Below are 19,503 nucleotides of genomic sequence, written 5' to 3'. Positions count from 1 at the left end.
ATAGGTCTCAGTACAGGATTACTGGACTGTACCTTCTTAATGACTGAAAAATGATGTATGAAACCCTTAACAGCAAGAAATCAGCATTTGGCCTCAGCAGAGCCTTCTGCCCTGTGCCTGCAAGAGTCTGGCATGGGAAGGCAAGCAGCACTGAGCAAGAGAACATAAGAACTGGAAGATGCTCAGGCTGCTTGAACAGGGAGCTCAGCAATGTTCCTAGCTTACAGTGACTCTGTAAGAAGGCATGTTGTACCCTGTCAAATGGATAGAAAGTATGAGCCAGAATGGCAGGAAAATTCTGCTTATTTCCAGGCAGAATGCTAGCATGTTGATTAGAGTCCAGATGAAGACAAAAAAGCCAAAGATCCAATGCGCAGTGCTGGAATTGTATGTTTCTGTAGAAGATCTAATGTATTCATGCTGTCAGGTCACATACATTAGACCTAGAAACCTGATGTTTTCTTTTTTCTTTTTTCCCCCCTTTTTGGAAGCACTTGGAGCAAATATATTGAATGAGACATTTGCAAGCATGGAGCCCATTAATAACACAAGCTGAATGCAATGCTGCAGTCTCATTCATACTGCTCTTGGGAGCCAAGGAAATTAAAATCCTATACGTTTCTTTTCTGCACAGGGGAAATCAAAGCCAAGCTATGGGATGGGGCTGATTAGAGACAGGTGAAATGTCTGTTTGTTTTTAAAGCTTTACAGCTCTCATGTTGATAGTCCCTGAGTTTTCCAAGTGCATTCTGCAGATATCTCAGAGCAGAGATGGCTGCAAGAGAAGAAAAAAGTCTGAAGACCATCTGAGAACCAGGACCTTTTCAGATGCCAAAGAACAAAGATGCTGCAGTAAAGGCTCCTGCTGACAGCTGCTGGAGACATCCATCTCGTGCTTATTGCATTCCCCACATCATATACTTGTGAGTCTAGGAACCTGTGGTCCAATTTGTGTTACAACTGCAGAAATAAAGAACCTGCCGTAAGTCTAATGAAAGCAGGAAACAGTGTGAATGAAAAAAATGACTAAATTCTGTATATTAATATACTATGTAAACAAGATTAACTCATCTATACATGGACATATTGTGACTGTACGTATCAGACATCTCATTCAAGGTGCACACAGAGCCATGTCTGTGCCTACATAACCCTCAGTATGCAACCCATCCTTCTCCAGGCAACCACTGTAAATCAGGATGCAGCTGGCCGTTAATTGGGTATTAAGTGGACAGACAGACATCAAAATGACTTTGCCACGAATCTGATGTTCTCATCTAAGTAGACTGAAATGTTTTATAACTGCTTCCTCCAGTCAACCTCCCATGATATCCTAGACTTGCTAACGCTCTTTTTATTGCTGCCATCTGATTGTATAACTCTCCACTGATAGCAGCTCTTCATATTGCATCGATTATGAAGAGAACAGGAAAATGAACAAAATGTACTCATTCTGTTTATAGTTTGAACTATAATTTTGTGGCCCTCCTTGGATGCCTTAACAGAAGAATCAGAGGCACTTTTCTCCATGTTTGGCAACACGTTCATCATTTGGCTGGGAGCTCTGTCCAAGTTTTCTCAGCTCTTGTGCTTGCCTGTTTCATGGATGACTTTTTTTAGGACATAGGAGGTGGACAGGGCTCCTAGTGCAACTGCTGAGGCATGGCACGAGCATCTGTTCAATTGAAAATTTCCAAGCAAGAAGGTTGTTTATCAGCCTTTGACAAGGCAGCCTCTGTAAAGCAGCTTTTTCTCTGATGCTGCACTGAGCACAAACCCCAGCTGCCCACTGGTGTGTTGTTGGGGCATGGAATGCCACAAAGAGACAAGACCCTGATAAGATATGAGGGGGTACGGATGGGGATGTACTTGGCAGAGGTTATGTTTGCCCCCACGGGAAGTGCAGGCAGGGTAAGAGGGACCATTGCCTGTTTGCATGGACAAATCTCATTCCCTTCTCTGTCTCAGCTGCAGACTTTGCCTTTTCTTGCCCTGAAGTGCTGAGGAGGACAGCATGACCCATTGTCAGCTGTGACAACCTGCCTGCTTCACTGCACTTCAGTCAACCCAGTGTTGAGTGACTCAAGATTACAGTAGCCTGATTAAATTAGAAATGTAAGGTACAGCGAACCTGGCTTTTTTTAGAAGCTGTAGGAGACAAAAAACGAATTTATTTATTTCTCTCCTGTATGCTAAGAATTCAATGTAAATCGAATAAGTTTGCATGAAGTTGCTTATTTGCTTTGGGCCCAAGTGGTAGAAATCTCTTCTATGCAGCAAGGAAAACCCTTAGACCAATGTAATAACCACTGAAAATGTGAGTGCCTGTCATGCACAGGCAGGTACAAAGAGAAAAACAAAAAGTTGGATGAAACTGTAACTGCAATTCTGTTCAAACTGGGCTGCATTTTCTATTTGTTTCTAGGCATAGAGCTAAGCTAGAAGACCGCATGAATCTAATGCTATCCCCCAGGTCCCCAGTGAGAGACCACCATGGGCCATCCTTGTGCACTGCCGCTGGAATGTGTGCACTGCAGTTTTTGTGGGAATATGGCTTTTTCCTATATCACCAATTCCTCTGTAGACAGTCCTGTATAAAAAGGCTGATCAAAGGAAAAGAACATTGAGCCCGGTTTCCTCAGTTTCCACGTTTACTAAACAGCAACGTTCAAAACAGTGTTACTGGTCTTGTTTTTGTTTTGTTTCCATAGACTTTGTTGATCAAGGTTTCTCCAGGCATTTGTTTCCCAGGCCCCAGCATCCCACCAGTCCCACAGTGGTCCATCAGCTGCCAGCAGCCCAGCAATGGAAAGGGACATAGAGGGAAGATAAAGGGGAAAAATTCCTATCCTCACAACAAAATGCTGCAATAATTGGGACGGTGAAGGACAAAGAAGCCATAGGATGTCACATGTGGCTGTTTAAAGGGACAGCCCTCCTCCCATCCGAAAGAGCAGACCTGCCTTCAGTCAAGCTATCAAGCTATCAGCTATCTCCCAGATTTCATCTAGTCTGATTTTCTGAGGCAGGGTGAAATTTGCCATTGGCAAAGATGAAATAAAGCATGAGTAATGTGTATGTAGATCTGGAAGATATCTTGGCACGGAGATCAATTTCCTGCCCTGACGGATTTAGAAGCGCTCAGGTTCCTGCTGCGCCTGGAAAGTTGTTTCAGAACATCTTTCCTGTGATGCTCAGAAACCTGCTTCATGTTTCCCCCCTCTATTTACTCACAACCAGTTTGATTCCAGGCCAACATTGTCCTTCAGCTTAAATAACTATCTCCCTTCCCTGAGGGGTTACGTTGCCTATTTATAGAAAGCAATCCTTTTCCGAGCCTTTCCCTCCTTTTCCGAGCCTAAACAAAGCTATTTCTGATTCTCCTCCACCACACTGTTTGCCCCACATCTTCCTCTGCACCTGCTCCTCTGTGCAGTGGGGTGAGCTGAAAACCCAGCACAAGGCAGGCCCTTTGCTTTTCTTTTTGTGCCTTTGTATCCGCCACAGTCTTCAGCTCTCACTACACCTACTGTCATTGATCTTTAGTACAGCCACATCTTTCTCTTCCTTTTGCATTTGCAATTTTGGAGCGCTGCTTATCACAGACGTTTTTCTTGATTGTCCCTCCTCTCATTTCCATGCTGTCTTTATCGGCAGGAGGAGATGCAAGGATGGGCTGTGGCACAGAGATGCTATTTGGGGATTTTGATTCCTATGACAATACAATTTTCTTGCATTATTACTGCACTCCTGTAGATACGTTGCTGACACAGCCTGGCTCATTATCCAGCAGCTCTTTGCAGCCCATTGGAATCACAGAACATCCCAAATTGGAATGGATCAGCCCAAACAATCATCGAGTGGAAGGTGCAAGTTTGATCTCATCCTTGTGTACTGTTGGTCAAATTGAAATTTTGGAGGTGTCTGTTGTTCTTCTCAAAATACAAAGGAAGGCCATGCCCAAGCCCAGGATTCATCAGCCAACTCTGGACACCTTGGAGTTGGGTAAGATGAATTTTACCTTTGTCTGTAAGCATGCACATCAGTAAGATGGTAATGGTTTTGGCTAAGCTGCTTCCACCACTGAGCAAGCAGATCAGGAACTGCTGAGACAACAAATATCTCTTTTATCCAGAAATGATATTTTCTGTTTTGGGCACATGCATATAGAAACAGAAAGAGGACCTCAAACCTCCCCATCATTACCCTACATCTTCTCTTTCTGAAGTGCATACGTTTACCACTGGCTACAAATAAGCAATGTGACACTTCTAGAAGTGCTTCCCATTGTGCTTGAAAAAATCTAGGTAGTTTGGTGTTGGCATTTGTCACCTTTCTTTTAGAGCAGGGCCACCAGGGCAGCAGCAAGTCCCATTCCAGGACCTCTGCCCTCAGCCCTCAGCCTGCCTTGGGCACAAGGCTGAACCCTTCCTCTCCTCGCTCTGTACAACCTGTGCGTCAGGCTGTCATCACAAGGTAAGTGAGAGGCCCGTAAATCTTTGGGCTGTTTGTTGTGATGGAATCTGGGCAAGAAAAGGGACTTGGAGATCATGATGGAAAATACTTTTAAAAGCAGTTACTCTGTGGCAGCAGCTTTGTTCATTGAGCATAGGAATTATTTTGGTGTACAATAAATCTTTCTAGTTCCGCAGTCTTGCTTGTCAGGTATCCCAACAAATATCATCCTTGGGCCAGATCCTGACAGGTTTAGCTCTGGAGGCTCTGCCTAGCAGGGCTGTTATGAATTCATTCAGTATTTTCTTTTCCCTGTTCCTCTCATAAGCCTTCCACGCAATGTCAACTGGAAACAAGTAAACTGGAAACATCTCTTTCTGTTTACAGGAAGAAAGGAGCTTGCTCTGCATGTGCCTGGGAACAGCATCACTTCTAAGCACTGGGGTGACTTGCAGTGCATCCAGTGGGGGCAAAACTGGGAAAGCATCTGGTTCAACTGGTGTTGTGCCCTTCCCTGAATATTTCCCCAGGCATCTGAAGAGAGCTGCAGGGTGATGGCATGGGCACAGCAGTGACTCAGGAAAAGGAAAAGCCAGCATCTGGGCTTTAGTTTTTGCTACAGCTGTGGCCCCACTGGCACAGGGCTGCTTTGCTGTGGCCTTGGAGGTAATCAGTGTGCCAGCAGTGCCCTAAGGGCTGCTCAGACGACTATGGATCACTTCAGCACAAATCCACTGGCACATTTCTGCACAACAACGCAGACAGAGTTCAGTCTAGATTGTTAGCAGAGTGGGAAAAAACCGACAGATGGGTTGTAATTCATCTTATCCCTCGAAATTTGCTTATGCTATTTCTTTCCTTCTTTAAGTTTTGTTTAAAATCTTCAGTGGGGGTGGAGAGCTGAGAGGACATTTTACATGAATGTCCGAGTCCTGAATAGCTTTTGGAGACAAAAGAAAACAAAAACTTAACGGTCTGAGCCTGGTTGTTAAAGACTGTCACCTTGTTTTTCAGATCCTCAAGGAGATCCAAGTGCTTATGTAGCTAAATTCCAATCCCTTTCATTTTCAGGCTATTCCCTTTGTGCTTTACTTACACCACTGGGCAGCTGCATCTTTTGGAGCTCTGACTCAACATTATTTACAAGTTCAATTGGTACAAAGGATTTTATTTCCAGTGGGGCAACTGTGGATATGTGTTTTTTAATATTAAGAAAATAATCTAATAATTATTTGCAGCAAGATGGCAGATATTCCTTTGCAGAAACCGCTCTTTACTCTTCACAAAAAATACCAAAAAAGTGTTTGGAAAAAGTGCAGCATGCTTTATTTGAAACCACCGTAGCAATTTTTCCCAGTCAGCTTTGTCAGGAGTATCTTTAAATAGGAAGAATTTCATTCTATAGATGGTGGGAGTTAATCATTTCCCCTTACACACACACATGTTTAGTCAGACTTTGGAGAAGCGGCTCCAGGCGGTGGGAATGGAAAGCTACCAGCATCCGAGCAGGAGCGGAGCCTGCAGAAACCACAGGGCTGTACATGACCTAGGAAGGAAGCACAGGGATGTTTCCGAAACCCATAGCATATAATAATTCACTTTAATGTTCCGTTGTTGTCTTGCCTCTATGGCAGGGAAATAAAACCAAAAAACTTCAATGGAGCTGCCTCCTGGTTTTCTGGCCGTCAGCTGCAGGAGAAATGCTCTCCAAACTGCAATTGCTGCAGGGACAGAGCAAACTGCAGGTCAGCTTAAAAAGATCTGTGCTGGGCCACACAAACCCATGGTTTGCTCTTTGGGAAAGGCCCAGGAGACAGGATTTGTACAGCTTCAGGTCAGCGCTGGACCATCTGCAGAAGTGGCTGAAATGGAAAAATCCCTGCACAGTCTCACTTGCGAGCAAACAGAACTATAATAACAAGACCTCTCTTCATGCAGCAGAGGAGACCAAGATCTTCTTGGGTCTGTTTGGATAGCCCTGTGAACCATAGCCTGAAAGTGCAGCTTGTGTTACCAGTCCTGGAGCGCTGTTTGCCAAGAGGCAAAAAGCAAATCACTATTTAAGACATCACCAAACTCCCATTGGGCCTCATCACGTCCGACAGATTTGTGAGTCAGTAAGAGGAAGTATTTTACTGCTATCCTGTTTGGTCAGCAGGTGGAAGGGAAACAGCTCTTGCAAACCCTGGAAAAAATGAATTTAGCAGGACTTGAATTTCAGTGTAGTCTTATTGCTTTCAGCCTCTGTCTTGTTTCATGTTGTGCCAGCAGATTTCTGGATATTTTACAGATGAAGACAACAAGATTCTTTTGGCACAAAGAATTTCTTTTTACCCTATATAATTTTTCTGCTGCTTCCCAACTTTTCATCCCATTTCTTCCTAACGAACCCTAAATGCTCTCTTCTCTTGTTAACTTTTCCTCTGGTGTTTGAGTTTTTACTTTCGCTCTCTGTGAAACTTTGCTGCAAGGTGAAAATGGTTAGACTTCCTTAAACTTTATGTTTTACAAAGGACTCGGATAGTTCATAAACTGCAAAAGACACAAGTATTCCCTAAGGAAAAAGTGCTGTGTTTCATAGGCAGGCAACTCCATAACAGAGATCAAGTCTTTGGTATATAGTGGGCATTCAGAAGGTACCAGGAATATTTGGATTTGGATGTGGATCTCTTGTATTACCACTGGCGGTCTCCTACCTTCCTCTTTATGGTCCTCTGAAAGGTGAGAGTAGGATAAACCGGGTCCTTGACGAACCCTTGAATGTAAGTTAGATTTAAAGACCCTTTAGGGCCAATTTTTCCCACTGTTTCTACATTTCTGCTTCAGCAGATATCCATCTCAGAACAGCAAAGAAGAAATGGGGTTCACTGTTCAGTAAAGTAGATCAAAGCTCTGAAGTTTCCTTAAAGATGTTCCAAAGTGATGCGCGATCTTGAGTGCTCAAATCTGCGACATAAGAAACTCCAAATAGTATTCTTACATAGATTGAGTCGTTGGGTCAGTTCTAGCAGAGCTGATGAGAGAACAATGTATAAAACACAAAGTGACCCTCTGACCCACATCATGTGCTTGTTTCTGTAACTGCATTCAAAGAGTGGATTTTGGAAAGCCCAGCGATCTTTTGACGCACGCAGACATTTCATTTTCAGGTTCCACCTGGGACTTGTAGTAGCTGCACAGCAAGGAGAGCAATTGTTTTTTGTGGTTTCTTTCTGGCTCGGTCCGCAGGCTGATGCACCAGGAGTCTTACGAGAAATTCTGCTTTGTTGGGATTTCCTGCACAGTTCTGCACACAAAAGCAGTCCAAGCGATTCAGCTGACACAGTTATTGGAACCTGCAGATGATTTTCCCAACACAAATCAATTTGGGAACTCTGCTTTTCACTCACTGCACTTTGTTACATCCTATGTACCTCCTGGGTCATATGATTTGGACGCATTTTTTTTCATGAGCCATCACAAGTGTTACAAAGTACCACTGTATTTCCTTCTTTAACGCTGCCAGCACAGGGAGAGCAGAATTTCGATTGCCAGGAAGAGATTTGAAACTACTGAGATTTAGCAGAGTTTACCATGCACCGTCTGAGCTGCATGAAATCTCTGTTTTGCTTTTTGTTGTGTTTTCTACATCTGTGACCAAATGCAAACCCAAGTACTTAGCTTCTAACCTCTCTCACTGCGTGCTGAACAGAGTTAATGTGCAACAACCATAGACTATGCCTGCACACACTCATTAACCACGAGAACATGAGGCTCAGCACCTTATGTTTGGCTTGAGATGTATCTCTAGGTCTCAGGAAGAGTCAGCACATTGCTTTGTATCCAGCACTGGCGCTTTATTAGCAGAGGGAGGAACTTCTCACCCTCACCAGCAGCAACACCTTAAACACCTTACAGCATCCTGTGTCTTGTTTTGGGGCACAACCCCTATGGCCACAGAGGTGGTGTGGAACAGTCGTAGTCTGACCACTCATTATGTTTAACTGTTTGTTCTATTGTATAATGATCAGCAAGTCACAAGTATACCAATGCTCCTGTTCTTCCAAAAAGGCAGTAAAGACGAAAAAATAATAATAAAAAAAAGCCCTAACCACAACCAAACTGATTATTAGACTGGGAGGTCTGCCAAACAAAACTCTCCCTAATGGATGTGCATGGGGCACTTTCTTGCTGCTGCTCGGGCCAACACTACTCCGTGTGGTCTTTGCTTTCCTCGGCATTATCTGCAGCCTTCATTTCTGCTGCCAGAGCAAATCTCTGCCCCAGCTCAGGGTGGGAGGAAATGAGATGAAGGAAAGAATGCACTTGTAAAGCAGAGTTAGGACAAGTTTGTTAGCAGGAAAATATTCAGCTTGCAAGAACAGAAAAAAAACCCCTCTTGATTACAAAAGAAAACCAACAGCAAAGGCCCTACAAACAAAGAGAAGAACGAAAGCACTGTGATTACAGTGAGTAAATAAGAATCATTTTGAGATCAAGAACACATTAACGTACTTAGCAAATGAAAAGGAAGGAGATTTCATTCTCTCACCAGCCTCATTTTATCCCCACATTGAAGAGATCAAAGCTGGTGTCTGGTATTCTGAGACTACACTGAAGGTAGCTTGTGTTTTTCTGATGCATGCCCCATTTTAAACACAAAGGATGATGCCTCTGTCCAAAAAAAACCTCATGGGATCAAAGCTGTAGGGAGCTGGTGTCTGGCCCAGCCGAGGGGAAAGGCTCCTTGGGATCAGGGAGGTGTTGAGGATGGGAGGAATCTGTTTCCCTGTCAGTCCTTATTTTCAGACTATTGTGGAGCTCTGATACAGTGATTGGCATTGGAAGGGCTTTGATTTTTTATTTCCTTTTCCCAACTGAAGAGCTGAAATTGAAAAAAAAAAAAAAAATGCCAGCTGGCCAAATATTGCACATTAATTGCAGAGAGATATGGAACGGAATGAGTTAAATCTCAATTACTGTAGTATTACTCCTAAATGGTTTACTGTATGATGTGAGTCATGGTGTGGTTTGATCTTCTGTCTATGCAGAGTTTGCAATTTTTATTATTATTGTTATTATTTTAAGCAGAAGGTTCATCAAAACAAATTACACCAATGGCTTTATGGAGCCCAGCAATGCAGCCTGGCAGCCCCATGGTATCGATCCCCCAGAATGTGAGAAAACCCTATTAGAGCACCTCCCCAGCTGGGCAGCAATATCCTTTCGAGGAAAATTCTTTCCTGATCCTTGCTTTAAAGAAGTGATTTGAGATTAATGTAAAGACCATTTGTCATTTTGGGTATAAGAAATGCTAATGGCTTTACCAGCTTCTTGCGTTTTCTGCAAATTAAGTTTGCATTGTGAACCTCTCTGTCAGGTACAAAGCAGTAAAGAAATAGCAGCAATCAAACTGACTCACTCATCAATTCCCTGCTAATTGTCAGACGTGTTTATTGCAGGGGAAAATTGATAACCTGTAGTAAGATGTGATGGATTTAGCCAGCTGTGTTTCTACAATTTCAGGCTGGTGCATGGCCAACAGAAACCAAGCAAGTTAGACGAGTTCAGAAGGAGGGAAGAAAAAAAATAAGAAGTACAGTAGTGTTGATTCAGCACTGGTGTATTTTCCTCTCCTGATTATTTTTGTAATAATAAGTGTCTGATAAGTGGGCTAAAGACTGACTGGAGGAGATGGGGTTGGAAAAGAATTGCCATTCTGTTTGTTGATATTCCACCAGTTAATTTGAAATGTAGGCAAGTCATGGAATAATTTAGACTGGCAACATATTTCATGAGACTTTCCTTCTCAACTTCTCAAGCTTAAAAAAAAGGAGAACATGCTGTCTCTATTAGTAAGCACACAACGGATCTTGATAAGTAAATGGAGTCAGAAGGAATACTGCCTACACAAGAAATAAAAGGAGACAGAATCCACAGCACAAAAAGCTCTGCTCCTTGCAGACATTCGCACTGCCATGCCACTGTAAGCTGGCTGCTGCAAAACCCTGCCCTTGCATTGGCCCCTCTCACTTGGGATGTCCTCTCCCTTTGGGATGAAAATGGTGTCCAGCCCTGTGCCTTTGGGACACAGCCCCTGCCATGCTGCTGAGGGTTGTGCACTCAACACGGCCATGGCACATGTGCATGGCTCAGAAATATAGCTGGAAGGGGCTGCTCAGGTGTTCTGCTGCCAACACTGGAGAAGGCCTTGCAGGGCAGAAGTTCAGCTCCTGACATATCGTATCCTGAGCACAGTGATGTGGCATCCTTGTCTGGTGATCTTCTCATCTTCCTCTGGCAAATTTCCTCCCACTGAAATCCCGCCAAACCAAAGTTAATGACCCCAAATACTGGGAACACTCAGATGGTATTTACAGCTGACCACATTCTCCCCAGTCTTTCTTCATCTTGGCCCACTCAGTTCATGAGCTTGCAGGGAACACTTCATCCCTTGCCCAGTGGGGTTTGAATTCAACCAGAATTCACAAGCACTCCAATAAAATTTGGGCATGATTTGTGAAAATCTAGTAGAATCTTAAAAACCAAAGATGTCCTGATGATGCCTGACTGATGAATGCATCGTGGCCAAAGACAGCTAATGATACAAGACCATGTTAGTCCTACAGAAATCATGGCAATTAATCATACAGTCAAAGGACCAAAGATGATGACAGAAGCCAATGACATCTTCACATGAGACTTAAATGTCTTCCTGACAGATAATTCATTCAGGACACAAGATTACTAAGCTTCATGCTCTGAACTTCATGAAGGCCTTTGATCTGTGCCACATGGGGTTAGATTAGAAAAGGCATGAAATGTATACAGGCTCTTCAAATTGCAGGAAAACTTCTCCTTGATCACAAAAGAAGATACGAATCAAGGAGAATTCCTTAAGGAAAATCTCAAAGTTGAAGTTTTCAGCAGTGCCCCCAAATGCAATTAGGATGTGGTGAACCTTGGTTTGCTCTTGAGCTCACCTGTGTGAACAGAAATTGGAAATAGAAACATTAGAGCAGCTTCCTGCATATTTTGAAACCTGGATTTTATTAATATCTTCCCCAAGCTGGGATTATTTTGCTCATGACTGTTGCTCAAGCCTGCCCAGGCTTTGTTTGGAAGGAGAAAAACACTCCTTACGGAGGCACTCTGTATTACCAAATAGAAAATGATAGCATTCAACAGCTTTTATTTTTAAAACAACCATTAAAATTTAATGCATAATCATACCCCGCTATGGAATCCTGCAAGAGTGTTAAAAATAACCCAACAGGAAGCATAAAATCACTTATTAAATTCTACAAGTATTTACAGTAATTTCTGCCTTGGACTCTATAAAATTTCTTAAGCACCCTCAAATTCCATCTCTACCAGATTCTCCAGGATTTTTCCAAAGTGCTCTGCTATTTCTTCTCCATTTTGATGAACAAAGAAGCAAAGCAGCCTGCTGCAAATCTGAGATCTGATGAGCTCAACGCTGGTTGTTGCAATGCACAGCACCAGGCTTTCAGATGGCAAAACTCATCATAAGGCTGTTGCCTTCAGCTCTGGGCTCGGGTCTCCAGTTCATCCTCTGCCTAACACTCGTCCCAGTTCCCTGTAACAAGATTATAAATCCACGTGGCTCCTGCGTTTTGGCTCCCAGTTAGTCAACTTCAAAAGCTATTGTGTTAAACCTCGGTATATTTTAGTAGCTGTAAAATTAGGCGCTTTGGTTCATAGCTTATGGGAGGGGCTCCTGAGATGTTCTCTCGTTGGAGGTGGACAAGGCAGCCAAGGGCTGAGCTCATTGGGACTTCGTGCTGAGCAGGAATGGGGGGATCAGCAGTGCTTGCCAGCAGACTGTCTCCCAGTGACTGTCAGGGTTATGCAACTGGATGTCTCTATGGTGCCCTGGAAAACTGCTGCATCTCTGCTAGAGATGCTCTTTCTGAAATAGCCTCTGTGTTTCAAAGAACGACACTTGCTGGCTGCCCAGACACAAAGGCACAATCGTTTCCATTACAGAGCTTGTCTCATCACCCCAGGTTGTGCTGGCCCCGAGGAGTTGCTGTCTAGAGACTGTGCAACTGGGCTGCGATGATGGGTCATGCTCCACGGTCGGCTGCCAGGAGTACTTCTGGGAACAAAGACGTTCCCTGATTTTTCTGCAACTGAAGTAAATCTCAGACAAAAAACCCAGAGGGAGCTGTTGGCACACATCACGCGGCCATCAAACAGGAATCCTGCTCATGGATCAGCCAGCTCCTTGGCAGGCAGGAGCTTAGAAACCATTTAGCACATGAAAGCTGGTAAATATGTATATCTATGTGGATATATGTATATGAGACACTTACGCATAGGGAAGCTAGGCTAGGCATATCATTTTCCATAGCTGAAAATGTGTCACTCAGCCATAATTGCTAAGCTAAGAGTAATCAAAATGATTGCTTTAAAGGTTGTGATGGGGAGTTCAATTACAGCTCTCAGAGATGCTTACATCCACAGTTGTAGTTTCGATAGTGGCTCTGACGAGTGGCTGAATAGAGGCAGCAGCATGAACCTGGTGAATGATGGGATATTCTTTTCAAAATCACTCAACAACATGCTATCTTTGCAGGCTGCAAACTTCCCAATAGATGAGAGTTCACTGTGGTACTGAAATGAAATATAAACAGATGCTCTTCTGCAATTAAGTCTAAAGAAGCTGCACATTTGCATTCATTTCACACTTGTTGGTAGAGTTCCTCCAAATTACTTCCAGGCAGCAATGTCTCTGGTTTGGGAGCCCAGAGCTGAGGCAGGAGATGTTTTCTGCAGCTCATGTTGTTTTGCAGCTGCCCTCGGGATGGACTGCTTGCCCACTCCAGCACAACTGATGTTACCTGAACACTATGGGCCAAGCTCCCTTACGCCAAACACAGATTGAAGACCAAAGACATTTTGGAGCTTTGCTTTTATCATTTGTGTGTCTTCAGCCCCTGTTCACCTCTTCCTCGTGCAGAATTGGTGCTGCTCACACGGTACAGCCTCTGTAGAGGGATAGATGGGTGCTCAGGGAATTCTGGCAGGGATTACAGGGAGCTCCAGCACTCAGCTTGTACTGACTTTAAGTACTTGATGGACTTTGGTTTTCCCAGATGAGTTTTCTCCCTGGCACTTGCTTCTACCTCAGACCTGCACTGTGCGTTATACTGTTTGCATGGCTAGCATCCAGTCCTGGCCTCACCACAAAGGCCAGGTACATAATAAGGTGTGTGTTCCTTGGGTTATTTATGAACTAAGAACACATCCCCGAGCAGGGCAGAAATACTCTGTCTCTCTTCAAGAAGCACTTCTTTATTTTCCAGATGCAACCAGCGTTTCTAAAAGTTCAGTTTCTTCTTCCAACTCCTGGTCATCCTCCTTCTCCTCATGGAAGATGTATGCATTTGTCACAAGCTGTTCCTTGATGGGGACATCAGTCACCCTGTAAGCCAGGTTGGGCCAGGAGGGATGCAGGTAGCAGGGATGGGGAAGACACAGGCAGCATGATGGCTCTCGCCTTTGCTTCTCAGGGCGTTTGGAGCAGGCAAGTCACCTCCTCGCAGCATGCTCCTGCACTTCACCCCAATCTCACCAGCCTGCTTGTCACCACCATTTCATCATCCCACACGTAATACAGCAGGCTTCGAAACACTGAGAGTGCTTCTTACAATGCACAGAAAGAGCAGTGTAGCAATCACGAGTGACAGCTTGTTTTTTAATTTTATAATCACCATAAAAGTCCTTTCCATCTTGGAAGGAGAAACATAATGGTGAGGAATCCAACTGTATCCTTTGGAAATTGCCCAGCGGACTCCAGAGGAGGATCAAATCTCCAGAATGCAATAAAGTAGACAAATTTGTCCATGTCAATGGGAAAGTCATTGGCCTTGAGTGAAAAGCATATTCTGTATTGACCAAAGAAACGGTGCTCGGGGACAGGAACTGAGCAGCTTTGGAAGATTGAATGATAGGAGAATAAAGGGCTAAACTGCTAATCCTATCATGAAAATATAACTTAATCTGGGGCTAGGTATTAAGGATAGAATCCAAATCATAGCAAATTCACCAAATTTGCTTCTGTGTGCTTGTGCTGACAGAGGTACCAGCTGGCTTTTTTTTTTGTTCTGTACAGGGTTGCATCCAATTACTTGCATTACATCCAAAGCACACGATATTTCTCATGTGATAACATTTAGAAGTTTAATCCTTGCGAGAGGATTCCCAGCACTCAGAAGCCAGGCTTTTCCTGTCACCCTTAAGAGAAAAATAACTTTGCACAATTTGCATTCTGCACACAGGGCTGCGCACACGAGGTCCGCAACTCACCGGGGACTAAGCCAACCTTGGCTCCTGCTTTGTGACCTTCCTTTTCACTTTTTTCCCCCATTCTTTGCTTTTGTTTCTCCTAGAGGCTCCTCCTCTTGGCCTGTTCACGGCACATGTACGGGAATTCAGATGTTTGATGCTGAATTAGGATGTGCAGCACTGCACACAGCCTGAGCTGTGCACTTGGCTGGGGCCAGGCTGCCCATGCTCCATTGATGGCACAGCTGCAGGATGCAGGCAATGATACTTGCTAACAGCTCATCCCCTGCTGATGCTGTCATCTTGCTTCACCATGCAGCAATAAAAACTAAAAACAACATGTAGCGGGGGGAAGTAATTCACCTAAAGATGAAGGCTTGAAAAATATAAAAGCAGGAGAGTCATACACTGGTGATGGTACATGGTGTTCCACGAGCCCTGGCTGTCCTTCCACAGCACTCAAACTCACTGGTAGCAGCGGATCTTTAATGCTGTTTGCAAAGCAGCTGCCCTGCTGATGGTTTGTGAGCGTGGAGGGAGGACAAGCGCACAGCAGGCTCGAGCCACTCCAGGGTTGGAAGCCACTCAGCAAAAAGAAACTGAAGCACCACTCAGCTCTGCATTTGAGGGAAGCATTTCTTGGAAACGAATGGAGGAAATAAAACACCTGTTCACTTATACGGAACAGAACAGGCATGCTTTTGAAGAGGAGTGCATTTAGATCCTAGGTGTAATTATAGCAGCACTGGCGTTATCTCCTTGCTTCCAGAGTCCATGCATCTGTGGGATGTGGCTAGTAGCAATAGCAAGGCCACATCCCACCCATTACCCTCAGGTGTGTCACTCAGGGGGTGCCCAAATTGTCCCAGCTGCCCCCAGATCACCTTCAAGAGGCAGCAGCACAGCACCCAAGCTGGCCCTATGCTCGGTACTGGGCAAACCCATCAGCCCTTACAACAGAAAGACTATCTGCTCACATAGCCTTTATATTCCTGTCTCCTGAGCTGATCCTTCAGCACACATCGAGCCCACGCAACAGCTAGAACAAGCATGAGATAAACCTGTTCTGCTATAGCCTTGCTCTTCTGTGCCTTGCTTGTCCTGGTGCCCGTGATCCTCCAGCTCCCTGCATGCTGGAACCACAGGGTATCTTACTTAGCACAGATGTAATTCATTAATGGGTAATGTAAGCATGATTGACTGCAGTTGCTACAGCAGATTTAAGCACTGGGTCTGCATCAGAATTCCTTTAAGTTTGCTAATATAGTAAACTGATTGATTAATTAACTTGCAGACCGTCTGACTTCCCGCTTTTGTGGCAATTTCAGTTGGAATATCAAGTCACTTGACAGTGACTAGGGAAAGAAATATGTGAGATGCCATGCATACCACAGGCAGCAGATTGATTTTTTTTTTTTTTTTTTTAACCAGCAAAACAAACGTTTCATGTCTGATTGAGAAACATCTTGTTTGGAGATCGCTGCAGTATAATTAAATGCAGGAAAAGCCAAAAACACAGCTGCCACCTCCTTGCTCCACCGCTCACAACATTTGGAGGGCTGAGGGGCAAGGCAGGCCAGGTTTTTGGAAGAATTCACCAGGCTTGAGGTCAACTCTGTAGTACCAGAGACTGGAGCCAGATTCTCAGTCATGCTCAGCCTCCTTCTATGGAGAGGAGGTGAAAAAGAAAGCAAGCCTGCAAATATTCTTTCAGCACAGGCGTTTCTATTGCAATGCTGAGAGCACCTGGGATTGTTGCTGGTGCTGCTGGGGAACTCTGCCCGCATCCTGCCTGCTGCAAAATGCCTTTGACCAGCGGGCTGCTGGCAGGACAGCAGCTTGTTTAAATAAAGGTATTTGCTCAGAGGAAGCTTATTAATTCTCACTCAGTGTCAGCAACAGCGGAGAAGCAGCGTGACGGAGAAGTTCAAACGCTAGGGAAATGCAGTCAACCTATAAACAGGAAGTGAACAAAAAAAAGCCCAGATCGCAAGGCATGTCCTGCCCTTAATCACTGTGGGCTCAGCTGCCCCTGCACTGCTGTTTTCCTCACTGGAGGCTCTGGTAGCTCGTCCTTGGCTGAGTTTCCTAGTCCTAGCAGCAGCCAATTCACAGATAACAGCACCTCTGCCTGGAGAACATCTTCCACCCCCAGCTATAGAAAAGATGGTTTGGTGCCACCAGACTGCAGAGCTGCTCATTGTGGTGGTGGCATGCCAAACTGTGTGTGCATGTAGAGAAGTGTGGTGCTTAGTGCTGGAAAAAGCCTTGTGCCCGCTGCCTGTGCCATTCCAGAGGTGATGGACCCCATCCTGCTCCCATTTATTGCCCAAAGAAAGCATTGTTGTCCTCCCGGCACTGTGTTGCAAAGCTCACGTTCCTTTCTGGTTGGATTCCTGGGAGTCTGAGGGCCACTGTGCATTGATCTTTTTTTAGGAATGATTGCACTGAATTCAGCCCTGTGCAAACGTTGTGATTTTAGAAGAGCCAGGTACATCCTGACAGAAAGGCACAAGCTGAGCTAATAAGAATTCTAGAAGATTTTGCATGCACGTTGCAAACTGTGTCCCGAAAGGAGCAGGACAGGGTGGAAGAGGCAGCAGCCACTGGCAGAGGAACGCAGGGCTGAGTCACAGCCTCATCATGCCAGCACTGCCTGCCTGCTGCCTGCAGTGCCTGGGAGAGTTCTCCATGTTTCTCTCTCTTCCCTTTCTGCACAGGAATCGTTACTCACTCTGCACACAATGCCAGGTACGTTTTATTGTAAAACAGGCAAGGACAGGGAGCGACTGGGCATGGGAATGCAATTGATTGGAACTCTGGATTTCCTACATGACTTCAAATTATAACAATCCCAGATATTAAGATTTTGGCATCGGGACTGGTTTGGAGGATAATTATGTGCTATGATCTAATTTTTGGGATCTGCATGTAGTTGCCAAATCTCCACGGCTTTCCTGTCTCCCTCGAGAGCAGCTCAAGCTATGGGTTCCTTAACTCTTCACCCCCCAGCAAATTGTTTTTCTCTTTTTCCCCACCTCCAAGATCTCTGGGAAAGCCTCTCTCCAAATGTAGAATTCAGACTCTGTAGTCCTTATCACCATAGTCCATGGGAAAAAAAAGGAAAGCAAAGTGCAAAGTGCTGGCATGATGGGCATCTTTTGAATTTAATGCACCATTCAAGGAGTTGGATTCAATGATCCTTATGGAGCCCTTCCCGCTCAGGATATTCTATGATTCTGTGAATTCTGTAAGTTAAAGAACTGATGCCAGCATAGAGGTTTATGGATATGCACACACACAAAATACTCCAGCTTTATCACAATTGATTAGAAAGCCTTTTTCCTATGCACTTACAAGAAAAGCACATAGCTTGGGTGGATTGCTATGTCCCAGGGCTGATGTCCTCTGAGAATGAAGCCCTAGAGATGAGAAGTGAGGTTCCCCCGGGATGAGGACACCTCTCTGGCCCCCTGCATACTGCTGTGTTCTTTGGTCCCAGCAGCTCCCTTCCTGCCCATTGCCCTGCCCCAGCTTTGCTCCAGCAGACACAGAGCACAGCCCTGGAAAAGTTCTTATTGCCACCCTGCATTGTATAGCAGCTGTGATCAATTCAGCCAGGCTGTGCTCACGGAGTGATTTACGCTCCTTGACTGTCTCTTTTCATTTAAAGTTGCCCTGGATATTATCTCTGCTGTGATTCACTGCTTTGCACCAACTTAATTCTCCTGAAAGACTGTTTCACCTTCTGTGACTAACTGGGGGCTTTGTGTTCAGCTGCACCTCTGGCGGTAGGTATGGAACAGCCCAGCAGTGGTCATGGCACCGAGTTGTTGGAGCTCAGGAAGTGTTTGGACACTGCTCTCAGACATAGGGTCTGAGCTTTGGATGGTTCTGTGTGGAGTCAGGAGTTGGACTTTGTGATCCTTATGGCTCCCTTCCCACTCAGGGTATTCTATGTCTCTGTGATGGCAGCAGAGTGCAGCCTCAGGGCTTGACCCCAGCCTCAGCCTTTGCTAGGGGACATTTCACATGGAGACAACACCTGCCTGCATAGCCTGAGCTTGCTTGGGTAAGTTTATTCTCATTTCCTGATAAAGCAAACCATCCCCCTTCAGGCTTGCTGCTAGAAAAAAAAAAAAAAGAAAAAAAAAAGAAATCAATCAAACACTAAAAACACGTTAAAATAAACAACACACACCAAGAATCTGTTTTCCCTTGTTTCCCTTCGTCGGAAGTCAGCAGGGCTTTGATGTGGGGATGCGCGTTTGATGCCAGCGCTGCTGACTGACAGCCCAGTTCTGAGGAAGGGTTGGAGTTCACACAAACACTCCCACGTTCACAAACTTGTCCACAAGAGCATCCAAGAGCCCGGAACTGCCAAAATCTGCAAATCCCAGCGCCCGAGGGCTGGCAGGAACAGGCTCCCGCAGGCACCTGCCACAGAGGCCCCTGTGCAATCGCTGTTTTTTTCCACTTTGGTTCCTGTTCTGGCTGGAGATTAAAACGCGTGGTGTCAAGAAACTGAAGCAGAGCCCCTCCCTAAGGCCTGGTGGATGACTGGGGAAAGGTTGGTTTGCAGGGAATTGAGCTGAACCTTTGTGAAAACTCAGCTGAGCAAAAATGCCCAGGAGCGCACAGAGATGGAGGCAACAAGGGATTTAAAGCTTGTTATCTCCTGAGAGCCTCTCCCAGGAAAGATCACAGCCCTCTACAGCAGCGTTCAAAGCAGTGAGAAGAAAGCTCTTCTGTCTT

Source organism: Centrocercus urophasianus, unplaced genomic scaffold (genome assembly GCF_019232065.1).
Source record: "Centrocercus urophasianus isolate 14NV4802_14NV808 unplaced genomic scaffold, USGS_Curo_1.0 seq_40, whole genome shotgun sequence".
Taxonomy (NCBI): Eukaryota; Metazoa; Chordata; class Aves; order Galliformes; family Phasianidae; genus Centrocercus; species Centrocercus urophasianus.
The sequence above is the reverse complement of the archived record's forward strand: the minus strand, read 5'-3'. Positions refer to the sequence as shown.